Here is a 21,378-nt window from a genome sequence, read left to right on the forward strand (position 1 = left end):
CGCCGCACCGCACCCCCGACCCACCGCACCGCGTCGCACCCCCCACCGTGATGCTAGGCGGTATACCGGTATGGATTTTTTCTCATACCGCTATACCGGTCGGGCCCCTCCCCCACCCTCCGAGTCAACTTACCCGTAATGGGGGTGGTCCAGGCCATCCTTCCTTCATGTAGTGTCCGGGGGCGTTCCGGGTGGACGGTGGTCCGGTCCGGGCTGTCCTTCTTCTCCCACGGTCTTCTTCTCCACTCCGGGCAGGCTCCAGCCTAGTACGCTGCATAGACGCCGCTACGCCGTCAGGTGCGTCGCTGCGCATGGGCGTCACGGCGAAGCGGCGTCTATGCAGCGTACTAGGCCGGAGCCTGTCCGGAGTGGAGAAGATGACCGCCGGAGAAGAAGGACAGCCCGGACTGGACCACCCTCAACCCAGAACGCCCCCGGACACTACATGAACGATGGATGGATGGCCCGGAGCACCCTGGCAGGTAGGAGAGAGAAGCGGGTGGTGGCGGCGGCGGTCTATGGCCCCGCAAAAGCCACTGCAGATCATTGATTTAAAGCGCCCGCTTTAAATCAATGATCTGCAGCGGTGTTGCAGGGGGTTAAATAGCCGATAACTTATACCGGAATATCGGTATAAGTTATCGGCTATCGGCCCTAACCTGCACCGATTATCGGTATCGGTATCGGCCCTAAAAAAACGATATCGGTCGATCCCTATTACAGATGACCAAATTGCCAATTTTAACAAGATCCGCCTACCATCTTAGGTATATGGGGAGGCCTCTCGACTCTCCCCCGAGAGCAGATGTTGGAAGAGGAAAAAGCTGGGCATACTGGACTGTAACATAAAGGAGTATTGCAGTGGGTGTTTTTCCCTGCTACATTTACTTAATTGCTTATGTATAATAATAATAATTGGTAAAAAGAAACGTACTGTATTCAAATGGATAAAACAGGCTTTCCATTACCCATATAAAGTTCATAGTTAACAAGCTATGCATTTAATAAATTAATCATTTATAATAGTGAAATGTCTCCATAAAGCCATGTTTTTATTCAAAGCCATCAATGTGACAGATTTTCAGTCTGCTATACAATATGCATGGTAACCATTTTGGTGGTATTTTCAAAGAGGATTCGCTGTATTTTGAAGTGGGAGTTGATGTATTTTTTATATACTCAGACTGCACCCAAAACTAATATTCCATACACCTGTTTTTTTGAGTAAATGTTTACTATTAAAAAATACTGGATTGTAAGTATGGTTCACACCACATTCAATGTATATTTGAGAAGATACCCAAGATACATGCCACTGTTGTGTAATAAAAAAAATGCCTGCTGTATGTTAATGTTACAATGATATTATAGCAAAGTCTATGTTTCCTTACCTGAAGCTGGTCCAAAAGCAGTCATTTAATAGTACACTATATCAGTAGTGCTTGTCGTGCGTTATCTTTAATGTTTCCTGGAGAAATCTGTCTCATCCAGATGTCAGTTTAACAGCTAGCATGACCTGTAAATAAAAAAAAGAATATATAAAATAACAACAATAACAATAAAAGTAATCTTTTTTTCCCCTAAGGCTAAAAAAATCAGTTTTTATTTTCTTTTTTATTTCTTCACTAAGATGTCCTATTTACATGTATTCAGCCATCTGAGGTTTAAGTCTACGAGAGAGAGAAAGAGAGAGAGAGAGAGTCTTAATATAAAAAAAAAAAAAAAAAAAAACTAATCTCGACTTGCCTCCCTCCACTCTCTGCGATGGCGCCAGTATCGATGTCCTGTCCTTCAGTGCAGTATCCTTTCTGCTTCTGGGGTCTAACACAATAATGCTGAAGCTCAGCTAATCACCTGCCTCAGTGATGTGCTGACTCTGCCAGTGATAGGCTGAACAACAGTGTAATATACCAAGCCCCAGCCTTCTTCCTGTGCCCAGACCCAATATGTCACACTGGCACTCAGCCTATCCCCAGCCAAGGTTGGACATCACTGCAGCCGGTGATTAGCTGAGCTGCTAAGTTACGTCTGGGGCCCTAGAAGCAGGAAGAAGACTGCACCAGAGGACAGGACAGTAATACTAGCAGCACTGGGAGGAAAGTCAAAGTTTTTTTTTTTTGTTTTTTATTGCGCAGCTAGACATACGGAGCTAAAAAATTGCCAGAGTACCCCTTTAAGAGTATTCTCCATTATATACTGGCAACACAAGTCTCTGATGTATGTCACTGTACAGGCTCAGGGGACATATGTCAGTTCTTGACTTTCATTTTTAGCTAAATTTTGGTATACAATGGGTGCAAGTGTATCTATGAGAACTCTAATGTATTGGTCCGGAATTATTCTGACAAGACCAAAAACAACAACATGTGAACATGACCTTAGTTTGATACAAACTAAAATATTAACTTTTATTTTCAATTAAGATATGAAAAATTTGAAACAAAGACAAATATAAATTATTATAAATGTAATATTGTTGTTTTAACTAAGTATAGACAACGTTCAAGCATTTGAACACTTCTTTAAATACAAAAGAGTCACTGTTAAGAACTTTTTTTGACATGATATAAGTTCAGATTTCCTGATTCTTTCCTCAATGCAGAAGACAGATTCTGTAGAAGGACTATGGAGCCAACCTCCGGCAGCGCGCTTAGCTGTTAGTTTCTCCCTGCTCGTTCTAGCAATCACTAGGGTCAGTACCCAGACCCTGACCAATTAAAACTTTCGACTTGTCTCTCTGACATGTCAAAGTTTTTTCTTAGATGATAATTGTAACACTCTAAATTTTCGTGAAAGACAAGAGACTCAGGTAGACACAAATGTGGCACACCTTTAATAAATCTAATATTTAGTACTTTTTGCCAGAATTCACATGACCATCTTTTATGTCTTTGGTGACCTAGTGTTCAACAAGGTTATTAATTTCTTCAACATTGACCATATAGTAGTAAATGGTTCAAATTAAATAAATGGTTTTCTGCCTGGTCACACACAGATTTGGATGCTGTAAAAATATAATGCAGCATGCATCATCGGATGTGGGTCTGTGGTTAAAAATGGCTTAGAGAAGTCATCTGAAGAAAAACTAAGTTTTTCTTACACTGGTCTGAATTAGCCTTTGAATTCAATAACAAAATCACAACTGATGTCATATGAGTTTTATCATCAAAAAATAAGCTGCAACCTGCAGGTATCAGTGCTTCAACGTCAATGATTGAATGTCAATGTCTGTGGTCATTTTGGTTCTCTTTTTTACCACAGAATGCCATACTTGTAATTTCTTAATAAAATCCTTCTTAAGTTTATAGAAAATTAATAATGTGTTTTTATCTACTTCTTATCTTATCTTCTGATAAAGCAACTGTATTTTCCTTAAAAGATTACATAGCACACTGTAGTAGCGAAAGTCTTGTATAAAGCAAGATTCTGCACGGCAATGTCTATTGCTGTCTTCAGAGCAGGTAGCAGTTGCCATGGAATCCGATATGTTAACACACAAATCCAACACTTAGAAAAATTCTTAAAATTGCTGTGCGTAGGTGGTTGTGTAAAGATAAGCATTTTGAGTTTCTCCAATTAGGTCCAATATTACCAAATAGTGGGTAGAAATTATTTTCATACTGTGGCTTAGTGTTTAACATATGAAGAGAAAGGTGTTATGTCCAATAACTGTGAAACAAACTACACTTATTTTTGTATAAGGTCATACCTATATGATCAATGTGATGACTCACTAGACACATGAAAACTATTTAGCATATTTTGGATAACTGGCTACACATTTTTAGGTGATTTTTGTTTTGCGGCAGATTAGGCTTCATTTTTTACCATTATAAGCAGTTTTTGAATAAGTAGTGTTTTCTAACATCTTTATTACCGATGTAAAATGTAACTGTCCTCAACATGGACTGATTGTGTCATTTGTAGCAGCAATAACTTGAGCTCAATTTTTTACATTTGTAAAGCGGCATATAGTCAGGCAACACTATGGGTTTAATGATACAGGACTTTTATGTTAAAAGCAAAGTAAATCCTGAAAGAACTCCTAGGAGAGACGTTGAGAGTCCTGCTTACCCAACCCACACAGGACCATTGACAGCTTTCCGTGAGAAGGCAGTCAATCACTATGTAAAAGGTGGGTAAGCAGTACTCTCACTGTCTTCTCCTAGGAGTCCTAACAGGATTTTCTATGCTTTTTCTCAGAAATACTGCTCCAAACCACATAAACCAATATATCAGAGAGCCCAGCTTTTTTCCTTCTATCATATCCTGCTCTCTGATAAACCACTTGGCTGGTTTCCTTTCAAAACTTTTTATTTTGTAAATACCGCTCCTCTGCAGATCTTTGTGTGTCTATACTTACAGGTTACAAACAAAGCCTGGATTTAGTCTAAATCCTCCTTATGGCCCTTACAAACAAACAAAGAGAATGGAGCTAGGTTAAATGAGAGACTTTGTGCACTCACTACTGTTCTGGCATGTTGTTCTTACCATAACTTTAGAAGAAGAGACTACACCTATTCAGTGAGCACAGTTCTGACAGGACTCTCGGGTCTCTGTTCTTGAGATTGTAGGTGTCCCACAAATCAGCCCCCCACCCCCTCCCATCAGAATAGTGTATACGTTCTAATGGTGGAACAACCCCTTTAAATGCCTAAAATGTCTCTTTAAAAAAATATATATATATTTTCCTCAATCACGGAAGATCTTAAAATTGCTTACAGGAGCAAACAGAGTCCAGGTACATGACAAACACATGTTTAACCCCCTATGGACTCAGACAATTTTTACGTTTTCATTTTTTTTATGTGGGATGCACCTCGAGGCATCTGAAAGCAAGGGTCAGAGAACATCTTTATGATGCTAGTAGCCCAAATAGTACCAGAAACAAGTCGGGAGCATCTTTAAATTTTTCAGAAGTATATGGTGGCAAAACAGAGTATTTTAGAGTATATGGAATTGAGAAAGTTAAAAAAGCTATCAGAGGAGATCTACAGTGAAAATTACTTAGTCGAGAGGCATATTGGCAATTCACACTACAAACTAGAGCCCCACTTGGTTTGAATAAAAGGAAGGAATTCATGTTCCATTATTGAGTATTTTATCAGGTGTTGCCAAGTGTTACACATGTAATTATGTATATGCATCCTTTAGATACATGATGAAGTAACATGTGGTGAATTCTATGGTGTGACTTGTGTGCAAAAAATCTCTTGTTTTATTTCCATGAATATTGCTAGTCATTGCTATGAGTTTTTTTTTTTTTTTTTTTTTTAAGAGCCAAGTCAAGTGCTCTCTATCACCCAAAGTGCAAGAAAAAGTGCAAACGTGTCACACTAAAAAACGTGCACAAAGGTGCGGTCTATTGCTAAGCCCTTCTCCAACAGGAGAGAGGCCCCCCAAAAAAAACAACCCTTCACCTCCGGGCCAAAAGGCACCTGCAAGGATCCAGGTTCAATGCCCCTTTTCGCCGAAGCTACTGAGGGGCCGAAAATGCTCCTGGCTTTAACCAAGGTATCAGCAAAGGAGCCGTATACTTGTGGCATCTTGACTGAAGCCAAGATGCCCAGGGGTTGCAGGGAGGTGAGGAACCTAATGGCCACACACACCTCCCCTAGACCGCCAGGAGGGACACCCAGAAGGGCTACCACATCCTGCCAATCCTGTGTACAAAGGAAAACACGAAACGTGGCTCAGTGACATACAAAAAAAAAAAAGTGAATGAAGTGCAGATATACTGCCCGGTCATCTGGCCGGATCTATAAAAATTTCCCCGATCCTAGCCAGAAGGCCGGGATACCAAGGGAGAGTGCCAAATGTGAAGAGTAATGGTACAGTGCTTTCACTCAGTGAGTTATAACACCCAGTGAGTTTCAGCACCTCAGGGTCACCTCTCCCTGAGGCACAGAAGTACCTCGGCTCTACACCCCGCTACCTCATGGCGAGACCAGGAGGAAAGAGGTCACATCAGGACAGCCGTTGAGCTGATTCCTAAGAACCAGCCCCGGAACGCCCTGGTACGCCTGCTCCCTCCATGCAGCATCCATCCTACATCAATGGCGAAGACCAAACCACTGATGAGAACAGATACTACACTTGATCTTAGCCAAAAGGTCGAGAAGCGATAGTCATTGCTATGAGTTACAGAAGTCACGGTTCTACATATCAAACACTTGCGCACGAGAGTGTTGCATTTTAATACATGATGTGCCCAGTGTTTGTGATCCTTTCATGTCAGAGTACTTGTTTTAAACCTGTTAAGTGATTTCTTATGCATAATATGTGTTTTTATATTCACACGTTTTCTAACTCCTCCCTCTGGGACTTTTATTTAGAGGTGGAAAAGTGCACAGGTGTTGTGGTGATCAAGAAAGCGCATTCGCTCAAAACGCATCCATTGCGGGTGTATTGCCGACTAGGTGAAGTTTTTGTACGTGCTCCACAAGTTTTAATCGTTTGGAATAAAGACTGAAGCTTCTTACATGGAATTGCTGGATCATCTGTTATTTCCTTTACAAGATCTTAAAAATACATTAAAACAAAACTACATTACATAGTACTTTTTTCCTGCATATGAAATTTGCAACTCACTAAACCTCTCTCTCTTAATGGTATTTATCACTAAACACATTTATATACTGTAAATGTTTGATCGCTGGGAATCCCACAATATCTAGAATACAAGTCCCTTGTTCTTTTTACTTCAGCCTTTCTATGTTTCCATAACTCTCATAGAGCTTGTATAGCACAGCAAACCATATTCTTAACCACTGTTCAATTCAAGCATGAAAAGAAATTCAAAAAGAAAAGAACTTGCTCGGGAGCATAAAGCAGCTGATAAGTACTGGAAGGGTTAAGATCTTTTAATAGAAATAATTTACAAATCTATTTAACTTTTTGGAGCCAGTTGATATGGAAAAAAATGTTTTTCACTGGAGTATCCCTTTAAATCACCTTATTTCTTAAAGGGTTATCCGCCATAAGGTGATTTTAGTACATACCTGCCAGACAGTAATAGACATGCTTAGGAAGGATCTGTGCCTGTCTGGGGGCTAAATGGCTATGTTGTGAGATTACCAGAACGCTAAGGCTATCTTTTTGTGAACTTGATATTTCCTGTTTGAGTTCGGTCTCATAAACTTCACATCCCCTAGTTCCTTGTTTGTAAGTTTGAGGTCACCTCCCTCTCTCCCACACATCAGCCACCCCACCCATGAAAACACAAATGAGCAGCATTCCATTCAAAATGACCTCTCTCCCACCAAACGGTCGCTCCACCATTTGAAGCAGGACAGGCTCCCTTTTCACACCAGACTAGTGATGTCACATCTCAGCGCATTGCAGACCTGAGTCACTTTCTTTGCATTTAAAAAGAAATATTGGGGCGAAAATCACAGAAGAATTGCAAGACCCGCGTCACACACAGGTACATATACTATGTTCTGAACTACACTAACTTTACAGCTCCTGTAGCATAGTGAAATATAAAAAAAAACTGGAATACCCCTTTAATACCCACATTAATAACGTAAAAGTGCGGTAATCTAAAAACAATGAATGTCATATTCTGGCATCTTTTTTGACAACTGTAGTTTGTATGCCATTCAGCAAAACAACACCTGCAGCTGACAGACGCTGAGCATACATTTACATACCGACACATGGTTCCTTAGAAGGCTTCTTCCTTCACTTATTATGCTTCATTACACAATTGTATGCTTCAGTAATATTCTCAGCAATGCAGTTTTAGGGGTGGCGTTTGCACAAGAAACAGAAGATGAGATAAGAATGTGTAATTTCCTTTTACTCATTATGGAGACATTTAATAGCTGGACTGGTACATTCAAATGTCAAAAGGAGAACCTGCATTAACTTAGTTAAATGCTTAGATCTCTACTGACACGTTGTTTAGTACTATGTTTAGTGCATAACATAGGAAATGTAAAAAAGAAAAAAATATATTAATAATATTAATAATAATAATATTAATAAATATATATATATATATATATTATTAATAGTATTAATAATTATATATATATATATATATATATATATATATATATATTACACTCACACACACACACACACAACACTGATTCTTATGTAAAAAGTGAACCTATACAGTGCAGCATGTTTTTTTCGCACACTGTTTTGTAATACATCAGACCCATTGCAGGATATAGCTTTGCTCAGAAGCTTTTAGTGTATACAGTGAACATACATTTATCCTAAACCTGGACACAGACCATTTTACTCCGCTAGAAAACATTTTTTTTTAAATCAACTGGTGCCAGAAAGTTAAAACAGATTTGTAAATCACTTCAATTTAAAATCTTAATCCTTCCAGTACTTATCAGCTGCTGTATGCTCCACAGGAAGTTCTTTTCTTTTTGAATTTCCATTCTGCCTGACCATGGTGCTCTCTGCTGACACCTCTGTCCATTTTAGGAACTGTCCAGAGTAGGAGCAGATCCCCATAGCAAACCTTTCCTGCTATGGACACTTCCTGACAGGGACAGAGGTGTCAGCAGAGAGCACTTGTGGTCAGACAGAAAGGAAATTCAAAAAGAAAATAACTGCCTCTGTAGTATACAGTAGCTGATAAGTACTGGAAGGATTAAGATTTTTTAATAGAATTAATTTACAAATCTGCAGAGTACCCCTTAAAAGGTCCAATTCACACATGATAAAAGTTATAGCAATGGGTAGTAGACTCTTGGGCCCAAGGATAACAATTTAAAGGGGTATTCCAGGAAGAAAACTTTTTTATGTATCAACCGGCTCCAGAAATGTAAACAGATTTGTAAATTACTTATATTAAAAAATCTTAATCCTTCCAATAATTATCAGCTGCTGAAGTTGAGTTGTTCTTTTCTGTCTGGCGACAGTGCTCTCTGCTAACATCTCTGCTTGTCTCGGGAACTGCACAGAGTAGAAGAGATTTGCTATGGGGATTTGCTTCGACTCCTGAGACAGGTGTCATCAGAGAGCACTTAGACAGAAAAGAACAACTCAACTTCAGCAGCTCATGAGTACTGAAATGATTAAGATTTTTAAATAGAAGTAATTTGCAAATCTGTTTAACTTGCTGGAGCCAGTTGATATGGAAAAAAAAGTTTTTTTCCTGGATGACCACTTTAAGGCAGAAAACGTTTGCCTTCTGTTACTGACTGGATTATATTTATTTGGATGTTCTAGTGACTGTTCTAGTTGAATATTTAAATGGATACTGTCAGAATCAAAAACTTTATGTTGTATTTACATCTTGGCAAAACATTAACATTTCTAATATACAGTAACCCCCCAACATGCGGATGGCCCAGACATATGATAAAATCGACATACGATGGCCTCTCAGAGGCCATCGCATGTCGATGTCAGCATCAACATATGATGCTTTTATATGTTGGGGCCATCGCATTAACTGCTATCAGACAGCGCAAAATGCTTAAGCTGCTGTTGGATAGCAGTTTAAGCATCCCGGACAGGTTCACTTACCTATCCCCGCTGCTCCGGGTCCACTTCGCGATCCTCCGGCGTCTTCTGTATCTTCTCCAGGGTCCGGGCCTCGCTTTCCGGTGTCATTATTACGTTTTGCGCACGCCGTGCCGGCGCAGCAGTGTAATGACGTCACCAGAAAGCAAGGCCCAGACCCTGCAGAAGAAGCCAGAGGATCCCGAAGAAGACGCCGGAGCAGCAGGACAGCATCAGGAGCCCCTGGGACAGCATCGGGAGCGGTGAAGACCCGGTCCGGAGCGGCGGGGACAGGGGAGTATAACTTCCTATACTTTACATTGCACGAATCCCTCAACATACGATGGATTCGACAAATGATGGGTCGTTTGGAACGAATTACCATCGTATGTTGAGGGACCACTGTACTTTCTAAATGTTTACTTTTTATAGAAATCATGGCTTATAAAAATCACCACTTGGGGTCCCGATGCCATCATCTTTGTCCAAGCTGAAGCATGGGCTGGGACAAAGTCCTGTAAGTTAGGGTGGGACTAGCACTTCTCTGTGCTTACTCCTGTCCTATCAGACTCCTTTCTGAAAACAGAGAGGAGAGGACAACAGAGCAGACTGCAATGAATGGATTAAGAGACCTGGCACAGCACAACAGACACAGGGAGAAAGTGAATACATGGAAAGTGAGGGTGGGCTCAATGCTTGCCTCAGAAAGACCCCTTCCTGAGCAGTGGATGTCAGAATGAGTGAGCAGCAGAACAGATGGATTTGTCTAATACAGAAGCTAGACACATAAAAAAAAGACACGTAAAGAATCTGCGTGATCTACGGAGTAACATATATATAAGCATTATTCTATTGTGATATGTACTCTTTTTAAGTTAGAGAGATATTTATTATTGTGTGTCTTTTAAAAGTGTGTTGTAAAGTTTATTTTTAATTTTTTTTTTTTTTTACTTGGACCTAATTATCATAAAGGCATATGCAGGATCATAAATTCAGCGCACTTAGGTAAAAGTTTAAAAATCACCATTTTGTATATGATTCCTCCTCCACTTTTACCCAGTTGTGAAAAAAAGGGTGACTTTTTCCCCATAACACAAAAAGATATGCAACTTTTTTTTAGAAATGCTTTTTAAAGGCAGTTTTGTAAGCCAGGTTAGGGATAGTGTACATTTGCTGTGCTTTTGAGTTGTTTGCAACTTTTTATGTGAAAATTGCTTTTGATAATCCTGTTACCACTGCAACATGACATTTCTAAACCACTCCACGTAGAGCGATTATACAAAACTGCTTATCCTCAGGACCCAGGGATGTGGAAATCCTATTGCCCGACGCCCAGGACATGCAGTTTCGGGTGCCAGGCAAGTGAATTATTCATGCATTTAGCCCTGCTTTGGCCAAGCAACGGGACCGTCTTCCCGCTCTGAATTTAAAATGCTGGTGCTTAGGGTGTATGGAGCGGCTCCTGACTTCAGCCGCTCAGTACTCTGTGGCCCCCAGCTGATCTCAGTAGCTGGAGGCCACCGCTAATAGTTGGCATGTGGCGATCGCCATTGCTGGCTATTAACCCTTTAGATTGGTGCTATCAAAGCTGACGGCGGGTGTCTACAGGGATCTTAGGGGTGGATGGCCCCCCGCAGACCCGCGGAGCAATCGCGGGAGGGGGGGGGGGGGGTTGTGATCCACAGTAGAGGTAGCGGAGCGCTTACCTCTCATCCCACGGCTGCAGTGGACCTGTATGTATTGGATTAGGCCTACCTCAACCAAATTAGCACAGATCACACAGATCAATGTTCTATGGAACTTCATTGATCTGTATGAGGAATTTAAAGCATACCCGTCAGATCCACCACATTTTTTTTTTATTTTATCACTCAGTATCTAATCCTGACCATGTACATCTATGTACACATTTATATGTGTCTAGCACCTTTATGTATTTTTTATTACACTTTAAATTTAGCTCACTAGTCTGAATTCCTCTGAAAGGGAGGGGGTGTGGCCTCACTGTGCAGGTCTCCACCCCTCCCTCAGTATGCTGTCTGCTCACATCTCCCCTAGCATTAGCAAAACTACAACTCCCAGCTTGTCCTCACTGACAGTAGCGGGACACAAGCTGACAGTGGGAGGATTTTTCCTCCAGCTGTGATCCCTGCACTCACAGCTGTCAATCAAGGAAGTGTGTCCATGACATAGGTGATGATGCATGGACATAGCAGGACTAGTGTGTGTCCAAGCAGGCAGGGGGGGCAGTTGCTTGACTGGCTTTTTTAGTATGAAAAACTGAAAATTTTCTAATGAAAGCAATTGCAAAACCTATTGGCTTTGCATGCTTTACAACATTTCAAAAGTTTTTGTATCTGACAGTGTCCATTTAATGATTCCTCCTAAAAGTCCTCTAAGGGACTAATACATTTTTTTTTCCCAATTCCATATAAAAAATATGTTAACATAATAAAAATAAAACATATTTGGTATTGGCGTGTGCGTAATTGTCTGAACTATTAAAATATTATATTATATATCCCGTACGGCCAATGTCATCAACATAACATCATATAACATCATATCCCCCCAAAAAATTAAAAAGTGATCAAAAAGTCCAATCCATACCAAAATGGTACCAATACAAACAGCAGATTACCGCGCAAAAAATGATCCTTCATACAGCCTGTTATATGGAATAATATATAGGGGTCAGAACATTTTTTAAAAATTTAAAAGTTTAGAATTGTTTTAAATTAGTAAAACATGATGAAACTATACACATTTTTTTAATTAGTAAAACATGATGAAACCATACAAATTTGGTATTACTGCAATCAATGCGACCTAAAGTATCAAAATAACATGAAAGTTTGACCACAAGACTAATAGTGTAAAAAAAGAAAAACCCCAAATTTGCTTAATTGCTTATATATATATATTTTTTTTTTCTATTTCCCCTCACAAATATTTTTTTTTTTTGTTTCGGAGCATAGGTTATAGAAAATTGAAAGGTGTAATTACAAAGTACAATTGGTCGCGCAAAAAACAAGCCCTCATTTGGGTCAATCACTGCACCCAAGCTAAGCAAAAAAAAGCTCTTCCTCTAAACAGAATATTTAATTTTATATATTATTAATTGTCCATCTTGCTAGTATGGTTTGCATCATGAAGATCCTTGGTTTCAGCACTATGTAAGCTGGTCTCATGACTACACACCACTGTTTTTATGCCTTTCACCTCAAGGCTAGTGGTGTGTTAAATTATGAACATGTAAATGCTTTCCTGACATTTTCTTCTCAACACAATCAGTCCCTTTAAATCAATTTATTATTTATTTAGTTTAAGTATTGTTGCACAACTTTTTTATGGACCAAAAATGGTTTTATGGACTTAACAGCATGAGGACTTGCGGTCCTTCCATCTTTTTCTTGCAGGATCCACTCCTGTATTTGGTCGCCGGTAATCAGACCCGGAGCGAATACGCTCCGGGGACTGATTACAAACGGGGTGCCGCGTGCAAGATCACGGGGGTCCCCAGCAGCGAGACTCCCGCGATCAGGCATCTTATCCCCTATCCTTTGGTTAGGGGATAAGATGTCTAAGCACCAGAGTACCCCTTTAATGACCAAGGCCTTTTTTTCAAACCTGACATGTGTCTTTTTATGTGGTAATAACTTTGGAACGCTTTTACTTATCAACACAATTCCAAGATTGTTTTTTCATAACATATTGTACTTTATTTACGTGTAAAAAAATTAAATAAGTGATAACATTTTCATAAGTTGGCGAAAAATATCAATATTTGCAAGAAATTTGAAAATTTTTTAATTTTTGGCTACTTTCAACTGTTATATATAACGTAAGTATCTGTATGCTATACTTTTTTTTAAATCAGATACATATTCCTATTTCCATTTGTTTACTTTATTTGGCATCAGTTTAAAAAAAATAAAACATTTTTTTAACACTTTATAAGACTTCAAACTTTATTAACATTTTTTACAATTTTGAATTGCATCTTGTTTTCATGCATTAACACACGTTTGTAAATGCTCATTATGATTAAAGTGATGAAAATCCTCAAAAATTACTCCATTTGGAAAACTAGATTCTCTAAGGAATTCATCCAGGGGTGTCATGGGTGTCTCAGGCCCCATTGCACATTTGCCAAAGGAATAATCTGGCAGAACAACAGAAACCACCCCTCCCAAAAAATGACCCCATTTTGAAATCTAGACCCCCTAAGGAATTCATCCAGGGGTGTCATGAGTATTTTGACCTCACAGTTTTTGGAGCAAATTTATGCAAAGCAGGTGGAAAAAAGGAAAGCTTTTTTTCACCAATGTGTCACTTTGAAGTCATTTATTTTGTACTGTGCACATGAAAATAACAAAATGCAACACAAAACTTATACATAACCCCATTTCCTTTGTGATCAGAAATATCCCCATTGTGGTTCTTACTGGAAGTCTGGACACATGGCAGGGTCCAAAACGACAGGAGCCCCTAGAGGATTTCAGAGCATCAATTTTGCTTGGGAATGTCTCAGGCCCCATTGGACATTTGCCAGAACAATTAAATTCCCCCGAATGTCAGATGGTAAAATGGGGAAAAAGCGGATATAAAATAAAAAATAAAAAAAAAACAGGGAGTATGAGAAATTTATAATTTTTTACAGTTTTTTCAAATAAGTGGCTGTATGTTAAGCTCGAAAGCATTTGCCAATACAGAGGCCTGGTTTAGAGGGGCACGTTTCACAAATATGGGTTGTGTCCTTTCGAATCCCTCTTGCATTGCAGAAACAACAAAGTTTTTGGGGTTTCCTTTCTTTTCTGTGGGAGGTAATATGCCAGGAAATGCTGTTCACGGACAATTCTTGAGACCCCCATTTAGGAAGAACTGGTGGCCTCTTCTTCCTGGTCCCCAAATATGAGTGATTTAATCACTTCTTCCTGGAATTCTAAGAAGGTCTTTACATGACCAGCATTTCTATAAAAGGACAAAGGAATTATATAGCCCAACTTGGGTCAAGTACACGGACACCTTTTTATACCATGCCTTAGATTTTCTTAAAGTGCTGTAGGGCTGCATGACCTGATCGGAAAGGTCCACCCCTCCCATATATTAATTGTAATCATGGATACACACAGGATTGATGTTAAGCTCTGTGGATCATCGGATTGGGACTGGGGTTGACTGGTCACCATGCAGTGTTGTCAACACAAGGACATCTCGTTTGTCCTTGTATTTGAGCAACATCAGAGTATCTGAACAAACAGCCCTACTTTGTCCTCTGAGCATTTGTGTAGCAATAAAAGTTTTAGTCTTTTATTTTTTCTGATGGTCCCACACGCAGCTGTACTTCTGGCAGCAAGGAACTTCAGAAGGGGGACACTATTGTAAACATTGTCAATATACACTTGTTAACCGTGGTCTAGTAAGGGATGGATTAAATCCCAAACTATCCTCCCACTTGTTTTAAGGACAGATGGACTCTCTGGGGGCTGAATGGATATATATTTTCCTTCATAAACCCTAAACTTAAAAGTATAACCGGCTTCACTTTTGAAAACTTTGTAGAACTTTATTCCGTACCTGGCCCTTTTATTTGGAAGCTACTGCCTGAAACATAGCCTGCCCTTGAAATGGACCAGAGATTCATCCACTGAAATTTGTTTTTTTGGGGTATAAACTTGACTAAATTTAGAATTGTAATGGGTAATTATAGGCCAAATTTGAAATAGCCTATCAAAGGCAGGGTCACTTTGAGGTAGGCATTCATCATCATTATTATTATTATTATAATGCAGGAATCTCAATAAAATTTCAAATCGAGTCCTAGACATAACAAGGGGGTAAAGAGGGGTATGGTATAGGAGGTCTGTATCCCAGTAGGACCTTGTAGTGTTTTTTTTTTTTGGAAACTCCCATATTTAGTACAAGTCCCCAAAACTTGCACATTTTTGTGGCATCAGTAGGGGTCCATTTGGGGGGCTTAACATAATATTTGCTGGGATTGCGTGCAATGAATTGCTCTGCATACAAATTTGTTTTGGCCACCATGAGATTTATCAGGTCATCCGAGAAAAACAATAAAAAAAAATTAATTTCCCGAAACCCTGTTGTGTCTACATGGATGCCTGGGGTGGCTGTAAAATCGGGGATCTGGGGTATAAAGTTATTAGTGGGGATCCATGTAGGGACAGCTGAACTTGGCTGCACTAGGCCCAGGGCGCCTTTCAGGGGATTCATCAGATGAGGATGAAGATTCTGATGTTGAGAATACAAAATATTCCAGATCCTCTCCGATGTCAGAGCCAGAACGCTGGTACGTGACAACTGCAACACCAATTTAGCCTTTAACTAATTATTTTTTTTAATAGTTTTTCAAAAACATTTTATAACAAGAAGTTTCTACGGATTGACCCTGCCTCACAGTGCACTCGCCCTAAGGGCGACTCAAACCTTTAGACTTTCCCCAGATCCTAACTAAAAGTGTATTTTATTATTATTATTGTTTTGGCAGTCACTACCACAGCCACTGGCAGTGAATGGGGTTAATGTATAGTGTCACTGAGGGTGATCTGACAGTGAAGGGGTTAACAGACTGACAGGATGATCAGGGATGATGATGATCAGTGACAGGCTGACAGGATTATCTCTCTCTGCTCCTTCCTGCCTCACTGTCACTGGACTGAAAGGGTTAATGGGGGCTTTTTTGGCACATTTGGGGGCAATCTAATGTATTTCTTTGGCTCTCCTGCATAGGCTGCTTCTCCGATCGCTTCTCTCCTCACATTGAAGCATCGGAGACAGCCAGCAGGAGGAGCCAGGCTTCCCAGGGCTGAAAACACTTGCTATTGGTCAGCTGCCACACAGACTAACCAATAGCAGCGATCCTGGAGCAGGGACCAGTGCGATTGGTCCCTGGATGGTGACATCCATTGCAAGGCAGTGTGTCGCTGCCGGGATCAAGAAACTGTCGGAGCGCCCCGCGGCGCTGTGACAGTTTTTATTCATCAGGTACATGTACCTGATTTTGCGGGAAGGGGTTAAAATTACTATAACAAGTTTTATTAATTCATATGGGGGGACATTTATCAAAGCATTTAGTAGATTTTTTTTTGCTTAAAATTGTCGCAAAAAAGTTGCACATGCGACTACTCTATTTTTTCTGCGACTTTTTGATTGTGCAGTGTCCTAAGCAAAAAATAAAAATCTTGCTTACCAAAGCAAAAAGTGATTTTTGACTTGCAGTGGTCAGAGATTTATCAAGTGCGAAATTAGCAAAAAAGTCGCATCACATGAAAAAAACCTACTAAATTTACTCCAGCTCAGACATGGGACAGAAAAAGCCACTACCAAAAACTTGCTTACGTGAAAGAAATTTATCAACAGGCTGAGAGCAGTTGATGAATAAGTCGCACATAAGCAAAAAAAATTGTAAGAAAAAATTAACTAAAAAAAAGGAATACATAAGCAAACATTGATAAATGTCCCCCATAGAGAATAAAATGAAAACCATGGCCTGCAATGACTGGTACAGTTTGAGCTAAAGTGCAACTCTAAACAATAAATTCACACAAATTTAACACTGCAATTAACTGTAAAGCACGCTAATGCTAAACCCTAATGGTATAGCGGGGTGTTTTGTCAAGACCTTGGCTGCCATGGTGAAACACTGATGGGGCACCAATGAGCTAAAAGAGGGGGTCCCCTTTCCCCTGTCAAGCACCTTATAAGCTGTGGTTAAACTTCTGAGATTTGAGTTATGTCTGCTCTCAGCAGTTGTGGCCGAAGCACATCCGTGTTTTACAGTGACAATCTTTTGGGTAAATTGGGCAATACACACAAGATGCCAGCAGAGGCTACATCGTGATTTTTTTTTTTACATTTATCCACATTGTTTTTGCATGGTCAGATATTGAACTGGAAACTTGCGTGCAGTATATTAGCAAAAATAAACCATATAAAACGTATTCTGTCAAAATGTATACATTTGGATTTATTTTTAAACATATAGGATAAATTAAAACTAGTAGATCTGAAAGTATATGATCAGTGTAATAAGTACTAAGTATTTTTGCAAACACCAATAGAAATTAATATCCGAACCCAGGGCTGTGGAGTCAGTGCCAGTAAAAATGCACGAACTTGAAATCCTGATTGACAATAAAAATATGAAATCTTTTAAAACAGCAAAATTATTTGTATATATTCTTAGAATCCAGAATATTTACGTCAGTGTGATTAAAAACTAATGTTTTTAGTACAGTAACTTTTCTATGACTAAATTGTCATACATGTGCCATTAATATATATCAAAAAGAAAAAAAGAAGAAATTGGCAGTGTATAACAATAGAGAAGCCTGAAGCTTGGTTTACGACTAATGAAAAAAAGAAATTCCTATCCTTCCTTAAAAGATAATCTTTAAGTAATTGTAATAAGAACTGTGTTTTACTTAAAATTTTTGATAACTAATAAAGAATATAAACAGAAAATACATCTGCTATAGGTTGTGTACAAAAAAATTTAGATGAAATAGAAGCAAAAAAGCTGATTAAAATGTAACTTAAAACGTAACTGAAAGAAAATCTCCATACAAAATCCACTTACAGAAAGGAATGTTTATTACTTTAAAAGAAAGTTGCCTTTAAGGGTCTATTCACACATACAGTATTCTGTACACATTTGATGCCCAGAATTTGAAGCTTCCATTGAAATTTGCATCAGAAAATCCTGTGCATCAAATCTGAACAGAATACTGTACGTGTGAATAGACCCTAAAAGTTCTCAAAGAAAGCTGAAACGGATATAGGGTGCATTCACACTGAGCACTGCACGCTGAATCTCCGCTTGCAGAATTCAGCAAGCGGAGATTCAGCATTGCAGCCAGCGGCGGCGGTAGGACCACGCGGCACTGCGCACTTTGCAGTGCTCATGTAATTCCGCTCAAAGAATCAACATGTTCTTTGAGTGGAACAATTTCAGCAGCGGAATTGCTCAGTGTGAACTGGTCTCGCGGAAGACCCATTCACACTGATGTTAAAGTTCACCGCATGTAATGCCGATCGCGAAATTCCGTGAGAATTACATAGTGTGAACGTACCCTTAGGGTGACAGGGTGCCAAAAATGCTAGTAGTGTTGTGTATATCTATTCAGGATTGTTTTTGAGCTGTCAAATTCCTTGAATGAAAACTTCTATTCTATAAAGCCCTGCAAAACATTTGTTGCTCACCTCTGTTACCTAGTGATAAGCCACAGACAGGTTAAGTATGCATACAAAAAGTGCAGTTAACAAAACATGGCACAATGGAAAGCAGTATATGAGGAATAGTCTGCAAAAAAGAATAACACACGCACCTCTTGCCCCATACATTATAAGCTCATTTAGAGTACTAATAAATGTGTTATATAAATATCCATATCAATATCAAGTAAATGTAAAATCAAACCCATAATGTGATAAGTGTTACCATTAAAAAAAAATTACTTTATAATGTCTAGTTTCGAAGTATACAAAAAATAAAGTTGAAAAAAGTAAAAATAAAAATAATACTTTATTAACACCTTAACTTCCTAAACAAATAATTACAAATAAAACTAATAGGGCTATAGTACATGTAGAAGAACATGATAAGATTTCATCACATCTTATAATTATTTTGTGTTTCACTAATCCTTGAGACAAATTACTAGGTTATTATTTAACAACTTAGAACTGATTCAGTGATACCAAGTTATTAAGAGCAATCTTTTCCATACTTCTCTAGATAAATATCTTTAAAAAACTGAGACTCTGAAAGACAGTGCACTAGTTAACATAAAATAGCACAAGTCATTATCGGGCTGAAAAATGCATCTTTATTTCAGAAATCACAAGTCTATTTCTTCTAAATTACGCTGAAAGTTGAATAAGAAGGTAATTTTCCTACATTAAAACACAGATGTAAACTTCGCTGAACAGCCATAAAATAAACTTTTTTTCATTCAATGATCTCTGATCTAGTAAAAAAAATTCTAAAAGATTACATACAGAAACATTATTTGTGAACTTGGCATCATGTTTGTGCATCAACAAGGTGATCACATAAGTTTATAAAATGATAAAGACAAAAATGTACACATATTTTAAATCAATTGTACAAAAAAATATATTTTACTTCTCAAATAAAAATTCTTGATGAAAGCTTGCTTGTTCACATAATGAAAAATACAAACATTAAAAATATATTAAATATAAAAAATATAAAACAGCCTAACGTATTTCTTCTACGCAATAATCGTATAATCACTTTGAAAGGTTTGCCAAAATGCAGCAAAAAATAAATTGAATAGATTTTCATTTTTTCAATACTTTATAAGGGTATTAGCAGTTGTATCATGTAACAGAAACTACAGAGACTGAAAGAAAAATGTTGTTTGTCTTTGCATTTTCACTAAATGTAGAATATAGTCTATTCTTCCTCGTTTCGCACCTGGGTTAAATCATGGGTGTCTTTACCAGAAAAGAAAAAAAATAACTTATCTACATAACTTCTAAATTATGATTTTGCTTTTGAGCTGGCTCACCAGAATTGTTTTACATTAGGCCAGCCTATTCAGAATAAGACCAAAGCCTGATATTCTTAAGAGATATTGAAAGGCTAAAATACACTAGTGCCTCTCCATGCCTGATGTCAGAATGGGTGGGAGAACAAAATTGTTTAAACACCTAAAGAGGGTTAATTTTTTTCAATATATTATTTTTATCATAGGTTCATAAGATCCTATGGTGTTTTAAGGCAGTGAGCCTTAGTGATCTGGGAAGAACCTGGAAACAACAATATCATTTCCCTTTAGCACCACCTTAGGTGAAATTATGCATTGCACTGTGTCTATATAGAAAGTATAGGTTCCCAACCTTTTGAGAGTGGAACGTAACTTTTAAAATAAGCCAAGTTTTGTGATACTACCTCAAAATGACGTAGTTTTAAATTAGAGATGCAAAGGTTTAAAAGTAGTATCAGGAAGTATTACTTTACTGAGAGAGTAGTAGATGCATGGAATAGCCTTCCTGCTGAAGTGGTAGCTGAAAATACAGTGAGGAGTTTAAACATGCATTGGATAGGCATAAGGCTATCCTCCATATAAGATATAGATAGGTATAAGGCTATCCTTCATATAAGATAGATATAGGCATAAGGCTATCCTTCATATAAGATAGATATAGGCATAAGGCTATCCTCCATATAAGATAGAGATAGGTATAAGGCTATCCTTCATATAAGATCGATATAGGCATAAGGCTATCCTTCATATAAGATAGATATAGGCATAAGGCTATCCTTCATATAAGATAGAGATAGGCATAAGGCTATCCTTCATATAAGATAGAGATAGGTATAAGGCTATCCTCCATATAAGATAGAGATAGGTATAAGGCTATCCTTCATATAAGATAGATATAGGCATAAGGCTATCCTCCATATAAGATAGATATAGGCATAAGGCTATCCTCCATATAAGATAGATATAGGCATAAGGCTATCCTTCATATAAGATAGAGATAGGTATAAGGTTATCCTTCATATAAGATAGAGATAGGCATAAGGCTATCCTTCATATAAGATAGATATAGGCATAAGGCTATCCTTCATATAAGATAGATATAGGCATAAGGCTATCCTTCATATAAGATAGATATAGGCATAAGGCTATCCTCCATATAAGATAGATATAGGCATAAGGCTATCCTCCATATAAGATAGATATAGGCATAAGGCTATCCTTCATATAAGATAGATATAGGCATAAGGCTATCCTTCATATAAGATAGAGATAGGTATAAGGTTATCCTTCATATAAGATAGAGATAGGTATAAGGCTATCCTTCATATAAGATAGATATAGGCATAAGGCTATCCTTCATATA

General features: G+C 38.4%; 1 protein-coding gene and 1 pseudogene across 3 annotated transcripts in view; both read right to left on the reverse strand.

The window, feature by feature from the left end:
• The window catches only part of BACH2 (BTB domain and CNC homolog 2), a 304,321-nt gene that overhangs the window by 234,299 nt on the left and 48,644 nt on the right, over window positions 1–21,378 (reverse strand). For all 3 annotated transcript variants that reach the window (XM_056566115.1, XM_056566113.1, XM_056566114.1), the window contains one exon: window positions 1,392–1,516. The gene's annotated coding sequence lies outside the window, so the exon portion shown is untranslated. The remainder of the gene's footprint in view (window positions 1–1,391; window positions 1,517–21,378) is intronic.
• On the reverse strand, window positions 5,957–6,126 carry LOC130363296 (U2 spliceosomal RNA; annotated as a pseudogene).

The sequence above is a fragment of the Hyla sarda genome, chromosome 3, assembly GCF_029499605.1.
Source record: "Hyla sarda isolate aHylSar1 chromosome 3, aHylSar1.hap1, whole genome shotgun sequence".
NCBI lineage: Eukaryota > Metazoa > Chordata > Amphibia > Anura > Hylidae > Hyla > Hyla sarda.